The sequence below is a fragment of the Platalea leucorodia genome, assembly GCF_965183815.1.
Source record: "Platalea leucorodia genome assembly, chromosome: 5".
NCBI lineage: Eukaryota > Metazoa > Chordata > Aves > Pelecaniformes > Threskiornithidae > Platalea > Platalea leucorodia.
In genome coordinates this window covers 47,499,939-47,519,570 of record NC_138827.1, presented here as the reverse complement: position 1 = coordinate 47,519,570, position 19,632 = coordinate 47,499,939, and positions in this window count along the sequence as shown.

Genomic DNA, 19,632 nt, shown 5'->3' with positions numbered 1-19,632 from the left:
AACCAAACAATAAAAGGGGGGGGGGCGGGGAAAATGCAAGGGAAGGCAATGGGAGCATCCGCTTCTAGAAGAGGGCAACTGATCCATGAGAGAGGCTGAAAAAAACTGTATAGAGCAGGAAAGCAGTATTCAGGATAGAAAAGCGAAAATGTTTTGCTAGGACTCCGTTGGATAATAGCTTACATTAGTAAATGCAACTATATCAACTGGAAATACAATTCTAAAATGTTTGCCTCCTCTGTGCGAAGTATACCATATAGCTATTATGTTCAAACCCACTTTGTAATTTCAAATTTCAAAGACTCTTTGTAAAACTAACAGCTTGTGTTTTCAGAAATACGGTTAGAGGAAAAAGCATAATGAATAAATTACTAGCTAATTCTGACTAGTGGAAATTTGAGGGAATTGTATTGTGCTGTACCTTGCTGCACATTTGTGTTAATTTATAGTGCTATGTGAAACTGAGTGCAGGCCCATATTGTATGGGCTTTGTTGAAAACAACCCAAATACAAAAAAAAGAAAGTAAAAAAAAAAAAAAAGTCAATCTCAGTTTTCCTAGTAAGTTGTAAAGCTCATCTTTGAGGAAGGATGCTGACGCTGTCTCTGGCAATCGTTTATATAAGCCTATTCAGAAATTTAAACATCTCTTATTTAAACTACTCTTAAGATTAGGAAGCTGTTCCAGAATTTTATACTTTTGGTAATTAGATACTCCTTTAATTTTTCAGTCTCAATATTTCAAAGGCTCGTTTCTTATCCTCCTGTAGTAATGTGGATGCTGGCATTTACTTTTTCTAGCTGTTCTTCTTTTGTCATGTTTACCCTTCTTTCTCACTTCTTTTTATAGAAAATTATCTATTATCATAACATCAGTCTTAGTTTTGCTTGGTGCTCTACAAACCATACTATTTTGGTATAATTTCTGAAGTAAATAATCCACTCCTGTACTCATAGCAATTGCTCTTCTCCTGTATGTATTCTAACTTGAAGCCATATTTTTGAGCACAGGAGACCCAAATAATATTTCTGACATCCAGACGTGATATTTGGAAAATATCTCGCCTGTGACTTATACAACAGTATTGATCTTCCTTACCTCTTCTAGAAATATTTTGTCTGATAAATTCAATATCCTTTACCAAAGCAGACTTACACTGATGATTCATAGTCATTCTGTGACAGAGTAATATCAGTGATTTGCTGCAGATGAGCATTGGCTTTATACAGAAATTTTATCAGCCCTGAAATGCATGATATTGCACACTATATTAATGGTATTTTATTCCATTTTCTGTAACCAGATCAAGTTATTAAATTTCTCTCGATTTTCTGATCCTCTGTATTGGTAATGCTTTATCAAAACCATTTTTATTAGTACCCTTCTCTTTGGGCTATTATTAGTGTAAATATTTAACAAAATTGGGTCCAAAATGATCCCTGAATAACCTGTTTAACAACAGTCCTTCAGGCTTAGTAGCTGACCGTTCAGTACAACCTGTTTCCTTATTCTATTTAATCAGAAATCTCTGTTCTGTTAGGTAAAGTATGTACTTAGCTTTATGCACTGAGCTATATGATGCCAAATTAAGCTTAAGTGTGCACATAAGAATTTTACTAGAACTTGTCTACTTTAAGTATGTTTCCAGTGTAAAACAATAGCATCAATGGATCTGAATTTGCTTCTAGTATTATTATTTGGTGGAATGAGAAGGTAAGGTGAATTACGACAAAAGTATGGAACTATAGGTGGCAGTGATCACATGAGTCTGTTTCATGCTCAAACAGCCAAAACTTTGAATGATCTGCTGCTCCTCCAGACCTGAGAAGCATGCTCCACCTGCACATTTTGGTCATATCTACAGAAAATTCATTTCCGAGCTTTGTCAGCCAGGTTATTAAAGGATCATGTTTCTACAACACTAATAAAAGTTTATTTTCTAGATGTTGTGCAGTGTATTGATTAGTTTGAAAGAGCAGTTATTTTTTTCATTACCTAGAATAGAAGTGATGTATAGAAATATTATTCACTAAGACTAGTCTTGTGAGCTTAATCTTGTTTTTTACAGCTGATCTTTTCTTTATTTTTAAGTCCATTAAGCTTGATAGGTTTTACTTGCCCGCTCCATTCCTGTTTGACTGTGTTTTGCTGTATTTCATGTAAATAAAAATAGCTAATATAAGTCACTATAATTACATATGCAGCATAGTAAAGAGAGAAGATGATAGTCAGCAGGTCATAAGCCTTTCATACGATGTGGTAACAAATGGTTATCTAATTCTAGCCAGAAGCATGCGTGTGCGTACACCAGGCAAGGTGTGTATGTGGACTCATGCTGAACCTCTATTTGATTTGCCTGTATAAAGGTTAAGTGAACTTACGCTGCGCTACTGCTCACAGTAGGCTGCCAAACATTTGGAAATAAGCCCCAAAAAGGTGCATTCATTGCAAAAGGAGATGCTGTCAAGTATGTAAAAAATCAAAAGAGCATCCGTGTTAAGCCAGCTTCATCTAGCCCAATATCCCATATCTGACTGTAGCCAAAAAGCAGTTGTAAAGGAAAGAGCACAAAAAGTAAGGAAGTACCATGACGCTTTCCCTAAATATTCTGTCATCAGACTTTATCATTTTGTGGACGATTTTTCCTAATCCAGCAGTGATCAATTTATAGTCCTTTGTTTGTTTGTTAAATGGAGGCTGTAGCTTCACTTGAAACATCTCGGCAGCATGAGATACTCTGAAGTTCTCTTACACAGTTCCCTGTGACAACCTCTCTTGAAATTCAGGAACTGACATTCCAAAACAACCTCGTCTGCAAGATATGACAAGACTAAAAACAGGTGCAAGAGAAATGCAGTGTTGGCGCTCACAATCCTGTTTGTGTGGAGCTTCTTCAAAGTCAAATGTTGATCACCACTGAGTATTTTGTTAAGGAAGACCTATAGGGAATAAAAATCAAAGGAAGGCATGATGAAAATCTCATGCAGTGCAGGAAAATAACTTTACAATCCTATTCATAGATTCCACTAGTTTCATTTTGTGAAGTTGAAACTAGGTGAAGTTGGAGCCAAGGTTTTATGCATAACCTTGATTCAAGCTTTCAGATCTTCAAATTAGAAGATATAACAGTAATCTATTCCCACTATTCTTGCCACGAGTCTGAACCACGTGAACTTTCTTTTAATGTAAATAAATGGTTTCCTTTTTAGTAACAAGGATCTACAAGGATAAAGCTCAAATTCTAAAAAAGACTCCTGATTTTAACTTAGGAAACTAACTTTCAGATGCAGATAAAGTCTTTTGACTTTTGAAAAAGCCAACTACTTTCTTACAGTCCTCCTGGCTTTGATGATAGTTCTCTAAGACTACCTGTATCTATATATTTTTATAATAATTATGATAAATATTTGTTTGACAGTTTAGAATTTTTAATCCACTCTTTTTAAAGCCAGAACAGAAAGAAAGGAAATTTTTTTTGATGCTCATTTCTTCAACTTTTCCAGAATCATTCTACAATTTTCCAGGCATGAGGAAGCAAATCGAGCAATGGCATCAGAAGCGTTCTTCAGGCAATCTCTACAGTTCACGGTTACTGTCACCTCCTATCCTTACCCAGGCTTTCCCGAGGTCAACTTGATTCTGCTCTGAAGAAAGAGCAATTATCACTGTCTTAATCAGGCTTTTTAAAAAAAAATTGGGAATCCACTCTTAATCCCTCTCAAATTATGCCTCACTTTTCTTAGGTTGGGTAGGGTAGCAGTTTCCAGGTTTTGAGCAACCGAAGATGAATATTTTTTAATGCGCTTCTAGGTTTTAGGGTGTTTTCTCCCTTGTTGGTACAAAAAAGCCTGTTGGTTTAATGCCAGCAGGCAGAATCAAAGCTACTCCTGTTTCAAGACTCTGTATGTATTCAGATGTTGATGCATCTGAGCTGTTTGCACCTGTCAGTGAATTTATCCTCACAGGGCTACCAAAAAGAACATAAGCATGCTTCCAATTGTTTGAGATGGAAAAAAAAGATGTTTTGAGAGATTATCACAAAGTGGCAGAGGCTGGGACAGGACCAAGTTCGGGATTCAAATGTGCTGATTTCCAGTCTTCTAGAGGCAGGAGTATGTATTTCCCATGCTTTGGTCTATTAAGAGTGATTTGAGATCTGAGTTGTTACTGTGTATCTTTTTACTTATGTTTTCTCAGATATGAGCTTTAGCACTTGGATTGGCATAGAGTCTCTAAGTTAAGAATCTTAAAAGTGAAATAGGAAAGATTATGGTGTCTCATGAATAACAAATGAAGTGTGACAGAGAAGCACATTATCTTTTAAATTGCACTTAACTAATTTGTTAATTACAGTCAGAAACAGTGTTGCTACCTTAGCTTAAAATCCCCTAATAAATCTGGGCTTTGCAGCCAAAGTTTAATATGTGACATTGGTAAATACCCCACTGAGGAGAAAAAGCTGCAGGCTTTGGCCCAGAATTTAAGGAGGACTTCCTTGTGTCCCGGCCCATCTGGAATAGTTGTTAGCACTTATGTTAACACCTAGGGTCCATCCCAGAACGGTTTACCATTGTGCTAGGTGTTGCAAAAAGAAGAAATGACCTTTCCGTGTAGTTTAGAATCTGATATATAGGTTAAACCTGACATAGGTATAATCTGAAATAATTTTTAAATAAAGGAGGAGGAAACAGCAGGGAAAGAATAGGATTGTCATTAGACGCAAAAGCAGCAAAATGCTTTCTAACATCATATTACACTGTATAAAAGCATATTAATCTCAGTTTTATACCAGTTTCAGAGTGGGCAAAGTCAACAGAAGGGCACCTGACCCTTCTCAACTTTTTCCTACCTCATGAAATTGCATGGAGGGTCAGGTTTGCAGGCAGCTTTACATTATTTTAATGAATTTAACCTGATGCATGCAAATAAAGGTACCTAAAGACCTCCTCATGACTCTAGCATTCTATTTCTTTCTGTATTTATACAATACTGCAGAGTCCGCTGAGAAATTTTCAATTATTTCTTTACTCTGCTTTTACTGTAACTTTGTTCTTAGCCTAAGCAAAGAATACTCACTCTTCTAGTGACCTCAGTCCTCAGCTAAGTCATCCCTGACTTTGCTAGGTAATTTCTAAAGGAAGTATTACGTTTTTCTCACTTTTGGATTGTTAAGTTACACGTTTCTTTCAGAGATTTCTCTCTGTCGGAGGTCAGACTGTGAATGAATAATAGAAAACCAGCAGCAGTATAGGAATGGTATTACATCTTGTCATGTGGTAATTTGGGAGAGAAATCGTGACCGCTTTTGTTTGAGATTCCTATGATTCTACTTTTCAATTTTGCAACTTAACGAAACAATCTTTCTGTTCTATTTTCATATAGAATAATCAGTTCCTCTGGTCCTTTCATGCTTTCTCTCCTGCTGTCCTTCTTTGCCATGGAAAAAACTTCCAGAAAGTGTCTGCAAAATCATCGTATTTACCATTTAAAATTTCTGTGTCAAGATGTCTTAAACGCTTTGACCTTTGTTAGTAAATTGGTGCACAGTGACTACAGCTTAGTACTTTAATAGCTGCCCTGCTGTTCCAGACCCTACTTGTGTAATGTTTGTATTGTTGTTTTTCGATAATGAATTCAGTGGGATTAGTTATATTGCCTAACTTTAAATCCACTATTGTTTTTCATATTTGAATATGACTGCATATAGGCATAGCCTATAGCTCAATTAATTAAAATACTGTAGCATAATTGAAAGGGTTTTAAATAATTCAATAGAAGATGAAAATGAAAAAAGTATTTGATACTTCCAAAATTTTGAAATATAGAAATCTTAAATGAATAAAGTTGTGTGTGCATCATTACATTGTATACCTTTATAATAAGCCTACGTAAAATATAGCAAGACCTGTACTGTGAAGGTACACTTGGATCTGACTTTATTTTGAACAGTGTTGTGATACGATGGATATTTACTCTTTCAGCTGATATAGGTTGGAATCAGATGCTTATTGCCTTCCCAAATAATGAGGGGAGAGCAATGTTCCTTTTAATACCAGAAAAATGTGTAAATAATTTCCTCAGTAGTGGAGACAGCAAAATCTCCATGGACTGTCTCACACAGCAACATTTCCTTAGCAAGTTTTTTTGGGGGAAAACAAACAAACAAACAAAACCAACCCACACCAAAAACCCAAAGTTCAAAAATGAGTCATGGCTGTGAGAGATGGGGACGGTTCATCTGTGAGGGTGAGCTTTCAGGACCATCTAGTAATTGTTCTTGACTCAAGAGAATTTTGAAAGTTGGAAAACTTGCTTTATATTATAGATCTGTTAACTAAAAGGGTTTTTTTTCATTGCAGGTCATTCTCAGGTAAGCTAAGGCCTCTTTGAGCTTAATTTATTTGCTTAAGCCAAGAAGCAAAATGTGCACTGATACCTATAGGACTTTGAAGAACTCCATTTTGGAGTAGAGGGGGAGTAAAGTTAAGGCTGAGTTTCCTCAAGGAAACGATAGGGCAGTTCAAGGAGATGATAGGGTGATCATGGAACCAGGCAGTTCATCCTAGGAGTCCTAGAAACATACAATGTAGTAATGTAATAATAAAGCTGTAATGGTAGCGACCATAGGTGCCTCTAGTTCAGCATCCTGTCTCTGGCAATATCAAGAGTTGATGTGCAGTGAAGAACATAAGAACAGGCAAGCATCAGGTGAGCACTCTGCATGAATACTGTCCTAGCATCCAGTGATCTTTAGGTCAGGCACTTGCCAAATTAGGAGTGATGCTATGGCATTAAATAACCTTGTATGGATCTTTATCTCATTAGTTTGTTAATGTAAACTTTTAGGTATCTCAGACTCTGCTGAAAGTTGTTCCAAAACTTCACTGTCTTACATGGAGAACTTCCATTTATGTATTTTGAACTTGCCTTCTGCTGGTTTGATGATCTCTATTCTCTTATATTGGAAGAGACAGTGAACAGCCGTTCTGTCTGGGTTTGACAGACTGCTACAGATACTTTTCTCTCCATGATTTTCCAGGACAAAGAGCCATATTCACTTGAGCTGTCTCTCTTAAGGAAGCTGTTCTGTATATGCCTCTGACTATTCATCTCATCCTTTCCTGCTTCTTTACCAGTTGTCTATCCTTCTTGAGATGGGCAGTACTTGCTTTAGTACAGATGTTACTTTGATAAACCTGTTGGCCCAGTTTGATAGTATGAAGTTTAATAATTTTTATCCTGTTTCAATCCTTCTTGGATAATATTCTCCCCTTTGAGACTACAGAACAATGCTTTTATGATCTACCTACTAAAGAATCATGTTGAAATCATAGCATCATAGAATACCAGGTTGGAAGGGACCTCGAGGATCATCTGGTCCAACCTTTCTAGCACAATCTAGACGAGATGGCCCAGCACCATGTCCAGCTGAGTCTTAAACGCGTCCAGCGTAGCGGAGTCAACCACTTCCCTGGGGAGATTATTCCAGTGATTGACTGTTCTCATTGTGAAAGATTTACCTCTCGTGTCCAATCGGAATCTCCCTGGGAGTAACTTGTGCCCGTTACCTCTTGTCCTCACCATGTGACTCCTGGTAAAAAGGGAGTCTCCATCTTCTTTGTAGCTCCCCTTTAAGTACTGGTACATGGTGATGAGATCACCTCTAAGCTTCCTTTTCTCAAGGCTGAACAAACCCAGCTCTCTCAGCCTGTCCTCACACGGCAGGCTTCCCAGACCCTTGATCATCTTGGTGGCCCTTCTCTGGACCCCCTCCAGCCTGTCCACGTCTTTTTAGTATAACAGGGACCGGAACTGTACACAGTATTCCAGGTGTGGCCTGACAAGCGCCGAGTAGAGAGGGATAATGACTTCTTTATCTCTGCTGGTGATGCCCTTTTTGACACAACCCAGCATCCTACTTGCCTCCTTGGCTGCAGCAGCACACTGTTCGCTCATATTGAGCTTCCTGTCCACCAGGACCCTCAGGTACCTTTCCACGGAGCTGCTCTCCAGCCAGGTGGATCCCAGTCTGAGCTGCACTCCTGGATTATGTTTTCCCAGGTGCAAGACCTTACACTTGTCTTTGTTAAACTTTGTAAGGTTCTTGTTAGCCCACTCTTCCAGCCTATCCAGATCTTCCTGCAGGGTGGCTCTCCCTTCCAGAGTGTCTACTTCCCCACTCAATTCGGTGTCATCTGTGAACTTCATCAGGCTACACCTCCCGTTATCCACATCACTTATGAAGATACTGAATAGTGTTGAGCCCAATATCGATCCTTGGGAGACCCCACTTGTGATGGGTTGCCAGTTTGAAAGGAGGAGGCTGGGCAAGAAAACCTTTTGACCCTTCTGTACCCATTTCTTTCTCACACATAGGGCATGTACACACACACACGAATATATACAACCTGCAGTGATCCCTGCATAAGCTAAGAAGTCTGATGTTTTGCAATTACAATGTTCAGTAAACTGCAAGAAACTTTTTCTTTTTTTGGATTAAGGAAAACACCCAGGAAGATTAAACTTTTCCTTACAGGAGATAATTGCCACAAAACCCCCACAGATTCCAAACCTCTTCAGAAATTTTCTTTAAAACAATTTATTTTCTGTCATGAAATAAATGAATGTAAATGTATGTTTAATTGTGCTTACTGATTTAATTGAAAAATGAAAATAAGTTCATTTGGACTGCTATCCCCTACAAGTGAACTAATGAAAACATGATTCTACTTCATATTAAATCATCATTACTGAAGTAAAGGCTGTGATGAGAACATTCAGAGTACAGCTATTTCAAGAGATACACAATGAGATATACAGAGAACAGTCCATTTAGGTAGGGTTTTCCAATGTATTGGAAACTGCAACCAAGATAAATGTGACTTTTCTGCATAAGGCTGATGTAAATTTATTGCCTTTCCGTTCAGGGATTAGAAAAGGTTTTCTGCCTTGAAGTTTACTGATATTTCAAAATAAGAAAAATGTTCATACTATATGAATTCTAATCTCATGTAGACAACTGAAAAAGAGATACATGACTTACTTCAACCAAAACCAGCTTTTTTTTTCCAAAGCCAGATCCTAGGCAAAGCTGAACATGTTTTCTGGAACAGACTGAATGAAAGATGTTACTTTTGGTTAACATGAATTAAATGGTCTTGCTTCACTTAAATTTCTTAATGACCTGCTTTTGACTTGAGAAAAAAAAAAAAATCTATGCTGATTTATACTTTGCAAAGACTGGTATGTTGTTACAGTTCAAATGCAGATGCTGTCACAGTCTTCTCAATAAAAGTCAGGCTTACAAGCCTTAATTTTAAGTATTTTAATTGCCAGTAGTTAAAAATTACTTATTTCTGAGGGATTTGGGGGGATTTTTATATTTATTAGTTTATTATAAGCTCTTAAGGTGATCCGATGAGCACAGTGAAGAAAGTAAAGAACACGCTAAAATTAAACCTATACAGAGAACAATTATTTCTTGGTTTTGGCAAGAGCAAAATGAATTTTCAAACTAACCAAGACTATGTGATATGGGACTAGAGAAAAGAGGGAAGGTATTTTCTTAAGCAGTATATTTAAGAAAAGGTTAGAGATGAAGTAGTAGTAGAAAGAAATTTCTGAGCTGAACATGAATGACTTTTATGGTAAACCAACAAAAATTATTGTTCATTAGGAGGAAGAGAACTCCATGATATCAACATTACTTTAATCTGGTTTCATATTCAGATGTATGTTAGTGTATTATGATAAATTTTCATTAAAGTTTTATTGCTTTGCCATTATATATTTGCATAACACCTGTACTTCAATTATCATTCCTTGCTACTACTTAGACTCTTAGCTGCTTTTATTCTGAAATTACCTCTTTAGTTTAATGATAGTGGCTAAAACAATCAAGATAAAACTTTAAAGACTTAAAGTATGTGTCAGCTGCAGTTTCTGAACCCTGCAATTCAATTTAAAAATCAGATTTGGGTCATCTTTCAACTATTTGTTTAGGCAAATCATAAATATATGACCCAAATTCTAGTTATGTAAACAACTCATAAGCAGTAATGTTAAGAAAGAAAAAAAAATCACTTAGTCCAGTGTGACTCAATATTTTCTATGTAAGCTTCCCATTGTTTTCATTTAAGCCTGGCTTATGGAGATGAGGGCAGATGGGGTTCAACAGTACAGCTCATCTAGCAGATCTGAGAACATGGAATAGATTTTTGCTACTAACAGAACTTTGCAATGTTTAAATAAGCAGTCCAATCTGCCTGGTTGCACATACAAATCTCCACTTTGCCTAAGTATACATACATTTAAGAAACAGCACAATTTACAATGTGTTTAATAGCTTATTTGCAAGTCTTTTATGATTTTGGTAGGCCCAGAGGGAACTTCAGGACTAGTTTGTTTTTCTTGGAACTGTTGTTTCTGACATCTAACTCGAACATTGCTGTGCTGCTTAGCTACTGATCATGCTTCAGTGTTTTCCCATGTAAAAGTGCATTCTTTCTAATGAAAAATAATGTTCTGAAATTATTATAAAACTTGAAACATACATTCTTAGGTACTTCCAACAGTGCCTGTATCCTAGGTCTCTTGTATTTTAAGCTGAGAAACCACAAAAGGCAAAACGGGTATTTCAGGATGCCTGCAGAAGAGCGAGCAGGCCTTCAGATTTTTTTTTTATTTTTTTTTTTCTTTTAAAAGACATGGATCCTGTGGAAGAGGTGGCATTGTGGTGCACTCTTTGGCTGTCCTCTTCACTGGGAGGGTTCTCATGACCCCTCTGAATTTTTAAAGTAACCTTTTGTTGATTCAGATGTGGATGTGTAGAGTTTTATTGCACAATTTAGCAAATGGTAAGGTGGCTGCAGCTGCAAATCTTTTAAGATGACTCCCTTGGAGATTAGCATTAATTACCTGAGGCAGGTTGGGGACAAGGGAAAGAAAAGGGTGTACAAAAGCTCACAAGATTTTTTTAAATTATTGTTGCCTAGGGTCAAACAGGAGCAGCTCAACAAAAAAATAAAGGTAAAAGGTTAAGCGAAGTAAGTATTATTTTTGGAGTAAAGGGGAAGCGGAAAATAAGGCTGTAGGCCCCGGGTTTGGCCTCTCCCTGTGGCCCTGTTCGAGCACCCCAGGCTGCGGCCCTCCCGGCCCGCCTCCCTCAGGGGCCGCGGGATGGCGCCTCCCGGCCGCGCCCTCGGCCCCCTCAACATGACGCAGCGAAACTGTACAGCTGAGCTGTCAAACGGGTGCTGTGATGAAGTGGGGCGAAAGCACGATTTCCTGCAGCTGCCTAAAGGCCAGAAAGTGCAGCCGGCCTGCGCACCGCGCTCTGACAGCGAGTGTTGTGAGGCAGAGGGGATAAGATGAAGGACGAGACCCTGAGGTGGGAGGCCAGGCCCCGGGAGCTGCCTTGTGCTGTGGCGGGCTGGGCAAGGGGTTGTACTTGCTGCTTACCTTCCCTGTTTGTAGAGCCGAGACCTGTCTCTTTTTTTTTTTTTTTTTTTTTTTGAAGATGCAAGGTATGTTTTGAGAACGTTACATGACAAACAACACAAGTGCAAGATGCTTCCCCTTCCCATACCAAGTTTAACTTGTGCATCAGAGAGGTTGTAGGGGATAATTCAGCGTTCTGTTGCTGTCAACCACCCTTTCATCCTTGTTAGCAAGCTTTCTATGGAAGACAGATGCTTGCGTTCCTCAAAATGCCAAAATTTGTGATCATCAAAAAAATCTTTGTAACCTATTAAAAAGTAAATTGTGTTTAAAGTAGCTTTAATTTGTAGTAAATATTTGGAATTTAACAAAAGTTAAGGAGTGTTAAAATGCTTTACTTGTTAATATTTAACAACCTAATCTATATTTTAATTCACTAATTCTGAATCCTTGTGATATTAATTATTATTTAAATAAAACAAATGCTCAGGAAAACCTCAGGGCAGATTTTTGGAGCTTGCTCCTGTAATCCTGAGGCTGCTTGGATTGAAACACGCACAATAGAGTCAAAAGCTATTTTAATGTGATCTGCAGGATTAATTCTCTCGAGACACCCCAGCCAGCACAAGCATTGGAGATGGTGCTCGCCTTCTGTAAGCCAGTGCGTTCTCTCTCTCTAGCAACCAGGTTTAGAGAAACTTTATGACAGTGGCTTTTTGTCCATAAGTCACAGTGGTCTAGCAGGTGGGCGGCAGCTACCTCCATGCCTTGTCCTAGCAGTTTTTCCCTGCGGAAGAGCAACAGTTTGTGCCTCCAGTGAGAGCTCCTGACCAAGCTCTGGCAGGAGATGGGGTGGAGGATGCAAACAGCAGTGTATTGCAGCAAAAAAGCAGTTAGAAACTCCTGGGAAAAGCAAGGAGCAAAATCATGCCTAAGCCTCCAAGGTGAGGGACAAAAAAAAAAAATATTTTTGTGGGACTGTGTAGAATGTGTTATAGTTCTGGAAAGCATTGGAGAAAACAGCTGTACAAGTATAAAGTAGAGCAGATCTGCTTATTGACAATTTTGTTTTAATCCACTATGCTCAGGATTGCTAAATTTTCTCTGTTGAAAATGTTATGCTGTAGTAGTGTATTCTAATGCATCTTAGCTTAAATGATGGACAGGTACTTTGGTGTTCTTCAACTGTTTTAATTCCAAGGAGAAGATAGGGCAATGCCATTTGCAGAGCTTTGACCGATTTGGGATCCTGTCTATTGTGGTAGGGAGGACTAGTCTCTAATGCTTTGCTGCCTCTCAGCTGAGATAGTATCTGTAGCACTCCAACAGAGGAGGGGAAATGTGAAAGCCTGTGATCCGCAAGGACCTTGGAAGTGTATATGTCTGATTCCTTTTTCATTTTCAATGCTTCCTTCCTGGACATGCCCCCACCCTTGTGGTTTTTGTGTCTATCAAGTTTGGGTCTGTTTTCCATATGCCCATTTCTTTTTCCTTTGTACTGGATGTATTTGTTTTACTGATGATTCTCATGCTTAATCTTTGATAGGTTATTCTTTATGGAAGCAGAAACCTGTCCTGAACCTCAATTAATTTTTTTACTGTTATTCTAATAGTCTTACAGAGATCCTGAGCTTCTGACTGATTGTATTCTGCTGGAAACTCAGCTGTGATATATTGTTCTACTCCCCTGCCATAGAACACAGCAGAGAGCTGTGCCGTGGTCATGCTGGTCTCTATGTGTCTCTCAGCTGTACTGAGCAGCTGAAAGAATTTCCTGGAGACAGTAAGGTCACCAGCATCCACAGGGAACACCTTTCTGGCAAATTAGATTGTCAGGGACAGAAAAAGTTGTGTGCCACTTCATCTCTGCTAATGAAATATTTCCAAGCAAGTTTTGATGCTTTTTTTAGTACGTGATTTTAGTCTCTTAATCTAATCCTGTGTTTTTTCCTTTGTATTGAATGTGAACATAGGAACAAAGCTTGCTTGCCCTATTTCTTGCAAGTCTATTTAGAGCCAAAGAAAGTAAAGAATGTGGTTTGGGATGTGAGAATAGGTGTTTTAGTCTAAAACAAAAAATCCCCCTCACACACCCCCTGCCCTGCCCTGTAGTGTGCATTCTGTTACATAATTCAAATAGTGCCTGTATATTTTGCTACAGTAGAACAAAAGATTCCAATGTGAAACCAGTTTTCTGGAATCTAAATGCACCTTGCTGTAATGGGGATAGACTTATCGCAACACAAGTTACTCCAGAGAGAATGTATACTATTAGCTAGTTTTAGTGGTCGAATTAGCAGTAGACTGACTATATTTCATGTACAGTGAACTGAGTAAAGGGTTGAAATGGGCATCATGCTTTGAAAGCTAATTTGGTTCTATAGTGAAATAATTAGAAACAGATATGTTCCACCCGCATCAGGTTTGTATGTGCTGTCATATACACATTTTAAAAATGTCTTTTTTATTTTATTTACTTAGCCACACCAATGTCAATGGATTTAGTTCTGCTCAAGTTACTGCAGCTGTATAGAATCTCACTCTTTAGAGGTTCACTGCTGCATTTTAGATACTTTCCACTGTGCTGCTGACCTGTGTCTAGAATCCATGTGTTTCCTGCAGTGTATCAAAGTGGTGGATAAGTCTTTAAAGACATCATGTTTAATATAGTGCTCTGAAAATTTTGTCTTTGGGAAGTTTCTGATTAATTTACATATGGTGGGTCAAAAATATTACTTGCAAACTTTGAGTCAACACGACAATAATGATAGTCATTTATGAATATTCAGATGTTAGTGCTATTATGTTGTGACTCAGAGAAAAGGAGTAGATATTGCTTAGCAAATTTTAAAGTTATAATAATTGGAATTTACTTATAAATATGCAGTTTTCTGACAGCTGTTCAAAGGAACTGAATTAATTTTTATAGCAAAAGCTCCATGTAACGCAGGCGTGTAACAAAAGCTTATAGAAAGTGGTTCCCTATCTGCTGAAGCTGATCAAGTCAGCTATGAAAATGACCTGAAACTAATCAGCTACGCTGTTTTGGGCAATCCCAAGCATGTTATCTTCCAAGAGTGCTCAGTTGCTTTTGTCATGTAGTTTTAGTTACTAAATCACAGTTCTTTCATGCATGGATGCTTTGTTTGGTAAAGCAAATGAGAACTCAAACTGTAACCTTTATGCCATAGCTCAACTCTTACATTTGTTTAAAGTAGTTTTTCCTCTCCTTAAACACCAGTTAGTCATCCATGTTCAAGTCATTAGCTGGCTTGTCCTTTGGCTCTTTAAATTGTATCGTACAGACAATGCTACCTATCATTGAGAACCTATTGATCACATTTACAGACCACCTTACCCTTGTCTCTTGAGCTATGTTATTTATTTAAACTTCAGCTCAGATTCAGTCACCAAAATATGTGGCCTAGTTTTCAAAATAGTCTGTTTGGTCTTGGTGATGTATCCTGGAGCCAAGTGTATGGGACAACTCTTATGTGCTGGCACACAGTGTAAGCTTTTAGTAATCCCTAGTTCTTTCCCTGATGTCATAGAAAAGAGGGAAACAGTTGGGCTTAATTTAAGAGTCTGTCTATGTGTATGATATTGAATTCTTTTGATAATAAACTTTCACTTTGGTGTCTAAATGAGCTGCGAATTCTTTTGAAATTTTCACTGCGGATACTGGTGTTATCTTTAATTAAAGTGTGTAACACTTCCATTGAATTTGCTTCTGATAATTTCCACACTTAGCCAGTGGTGAATAATTGACTTGTGACAAAAGACTTCACAATGAATCCTTTGACTATTAAGGGGAATGAAAAATTAGAGTAGTAAGTTGTAGAATATTCTGGTAAAGTAAGACCATGTAATTTCACAAGTAAATGTCTGGATATAGGACAGTGTTCCTGGCAGTTTTTATCTGGCTGTGGGAGACTGAGAAAATTTGTTCAACAATGCGCTGAAATGACTGGGAGGCTTCTGGTGCACTGGAAATCACAATTTGTTCATCTCAATATAATATTAAAAGCTGAAGCAATCGCTGAGAAGCAGATATATGGTTCATGGGGTTTTTCATTTGTTTCTCTCAAGAAATTGAAGTACCACTCTCTCATATATGAGGTCCCTTTATATCACTTTGTTAGGTTACATTTTATCATGATTGAAACTGTGGTATGGACACTGAACAGAGATAAACATCATGCTTAATTTTTTGATACTTTTAAAGACTGTTTTTAGTTATCTAATGTGCATAATTTAGTCTATATAATCTTTTCAAGTGATGTAGAGATCATCTTACTGTGTGTTTTGAAGAGAGGCTTTGTCTTCAGAAGTACTTAGACATTTAGCATCTATTTTCCTGTTTAGTCAGTGTGGTTTAAGTTCCCTTTTATTGCCCATCCTGAAGTGACTTGCCTTGGAAAGTCTTTAGCAGAGCAATGACACCTATATCCAGTCAGTCTTGTCATCTCTGTGCTGTTTGTCCACCAAGACTCCCAGGTAGAACCATTTTTCTACAAAACAATTGAGAAGTGGTTTCTGTATCGAGAACACAGCTCCTCTGTGTAGGAGTTGGGAAATTGTTTGTATTTGCATTTCACAGACTAATGGTACCACTTTAAAGATTTGTGCTTTAGGAAGAAATTGCATATAAATCTAAAAAATATGAATTAGGAAATTATGAATTAGGAAAGAGTCCAACTGTATATAACCATTTGCTGTGCAGATAGATATTCAGTTCTAATTATAAAACATTAGTTTAATCCTGTGCAGATCAGATTTGGCAGACAATTTCCATAGTACGTGACTAGAAAAAAATTCAGCAAAGCCATACAAAATCAGCTTTCTTTTAATGTAAGTAGTTTTCTGCTACTTCAGGTAAAATTCCATCAAATTCATTCTGTTTTTTGAAGTACCAGTGTGGCTAACAGTTTTTTCACAAGCAGAGTTTGACAAGGTTTGGTATAAAATTTGTCCTTAATCTGTACAATGTAGGTACACAGTAATGCTAGAAGCTTTTTCCTTGGCCTAGAGTGTCCACTGGAGGTAGCAGACTTTATACTAATATAAAAAGTAATTAAATATATACTACATAGCATATTTTTAATAGCAACTGTAATGGTAGAAGGCAAAACAGCCTAAATTTTTCATCCATGCCTGCTTTTCTTTTTCCCAAATGAAAAAGCATGACCCTGTAGAGCTTTTCTTCTTGAAAAACAGTGACAGATTCTGTAATACAGATAAAATGTTTACACAATATGACTTGCTTATCAAAAGCACAGGCATTTATGAAAAGTCAGAATCTTAAGATCTGTGTTGCCCCTGGGTCTAAACCTTCTCAATAATTTTCTTCAACTTTTTCACTTTCAGAAGCCCACCTGATGGCTATAAAGAGCTATTTTCTTTCCTTGATTCTTAAGAAATATTCATCATGCCTTGCATATTTCTGTTTACTGCCATACCAGGCATATTCCTCTTAGAGGAAACCCATATGTTCTGTGTTTATTTCTCTCTTATGTAAATATCAGAAAAATAGTTAAAATGTTGCCTTCCATATTCTTATATTCTTGAAGTAAGGTTTACACTAGCTCAATAAATGATAAAGAGCTTAAGACAAAATTTTCCTCCATGGATTCATCCCAGGGTAATTTTATGTTGCATAGGCTGTGGTGCAGGCTTACTACAGTGGATTTGGCTGAGATCAGGTTCCTGGGAAAACCTGTACATCAGGACATTCTTCTTCATGGTTTGTCTGTGGTTTTATTTAGCTAGTGGAATGCTTAAAGTGATAGTCCCATTGAGACTTTTCTCAGTTAATTCCTGGCAGTAGAAGTCTTAGCTGTGTCAGCTGCTTGGTTCCGGCAAGCAAATTCTGCATCATCTGGTACCATAAAAATTAATGGGAATTATGTCTCCACTGTAGAAGGTCTATTAGATTCTTCCTGTCTATGTCATGTAGAAGCACTGAAGCACTCTTACTTTGGAAGAAATTTTATAATTTTTTTTAAATAGACTTTGAACCATATTTTCCATATGAATTACAGTTTTCTACAGTAATTTCTATAAAATTCTATTGATTTACTTCCTCTTCTTTAAGATCCTTTCAAAAAAATTTGTCCCCAGTACCAGTGCTTTCCTGGCCAATGGGAATAAAAAAGTATACTTGCGTTTGAATGAAAAAGGCTACTGCTTATTTCATTAAAAATGTTTTAATCTATAGTCTGCTTTTCCCAAATAGCTGACAAAGGCCATTCTTTACAGGATAAAAGGGTTTTCTTAGAAAGTCTAAATGGCTACTGTAGTCACAGATATTTCAATATGAGGATCATTTACTGAAGAAGCCAGAAGTGAACCAGTCTATACGGGAGATAGAATTCCCATTCTGCCACACAGTTAATCTTAGAATCAATAACATTGGTTCTACAATAAAGAACAAATAGCTTCTTCATGCAGTATTACTGTCAAGGTTGCCATTCTGTGGAAGACTGTAGGCTTTTTAGCATTAAACTACATATATGTCAGTACTCTCTATTCAGTTTTTATTTTCATTACAAGTATCCAAATTGCTTTGTCACTCAGCCTTTTTTCAGAACAGTGGAGAGGCATAAAGAAGTGCTTTCTTTATGTTCTTTCATACTTTCTTCTTTCCTCCTCCTGACCTCAGATCTGTTCCCAGGAGGAGGGAAAAAACATCCAAAACGGAAGTTATATCTCCCTCAAAAATTTATGCTGAAATTCATGGCCATCAGATGAGGTCAGCTTAAAAAGGAACCCTCTAATGTGGAATGAAGCAAGTGCTTACACACCTTCACTTTTATTCTAGCTTGTTCACATAACTGTACAAAGAAATAATATCAAAAAAATAATGGCCCAATGCATGGCAACAGTGCATTCCCAGTACCTGTTGAATTTGGAAGTGGAAAAGATGAGAGGACTTATTTCCATGTGATTTTCTGTACTATTCAATGAATGGGGCTTTATAGCACATAGAGAGCAACCTGGTGCCCTAAGTTAAATTTGACAGAAACAACTAATGAAGACCCCAGCCTTCATCTGTGCTAACAGTAACTGAAAGAACACCCAGAATTATATGCATGGAAGACTTACGTATATTTTATATACCTTTTCTAGGGAGAAGTAGGAGCACTTTTTAAGATAATATTTTTCCTAATTTTTATAAGTTCTTTTAAAGGTTTTTTTATATTGAAGGGAATTACATGTTCAGGTCCAAAAGACTTCTGCAGCTACAGAAACTCAGTGACTTTAACTGGGCATTATGTGAGTATACTGATCTGCCAGATTATTATTGAGTCTTGCTTTCATGAGACTCAACCTCACTTGGAGGTGTGGTGTTTTTTTTTTTTTTTTTTAAAAGATGGTTAATTTTGTAGTGTAATAAATAATTGATCATTATATGAATTAGGAATAATTCTATTGAAGATTACAGGATTTTTACAGTAAAAATTATTGAAGGAATTGAGTCCCGAGAGCTTGTTGCCTGCAAGAATTGGATACTGAAGTCATTACAACACAGCTGGCTGAGGATATGAAATGATTTTCATTCTGAAATAAGTAATAGCACAAAAGGAAGCTAAAGCTAAGAGGTAACAGCCAAGAAATCACTTTAACAAATAGGGCCTGAAGGTCAGTTATGTTGTATTTTTTCTTTAATGCATCAGTATGTAACTGCTTTTCATTTAGCAGATAAATATGCAGGAGGAGAAATACTTTGGAATGTAGCTCACAGTAGACCCTTTTCGTTCTTCATATACTATATTGTTGCACCTTCCAATATTTGTCTCATTTCAGCAGTCATCGGAAAGCCCTCACAGTCAAAAGTCAGAAGGTGAAATTGTTCATGACTTTTCTGTTAGTCATTAAAAGTTTCTTCTAGTAGCAAAAGTATGTTTTTTCCATCTCCATCTTCTGGAGATGTCTTTTTCTCTCTTGCTTGCATGATAGTCAGTCGTCACAAATTGTAGCCAGAAACATTTTCACTAGCACTATACCAGCTAATACAACAAGCCCCCTCTGTGTTCATGGAAAAAATTATTGAATGCTTTTTCCCCCTATAGCCCAGAGTTCTAGGCAGCAAGGTAAATAAAAAATCTGATTGCATAAAGGATTCATAGCATTAGTCAGGTTTTTCAGCAAGTGTTTTCTAGTTAGACAAAAGGTTTGCTTTCTGTTAACAAAG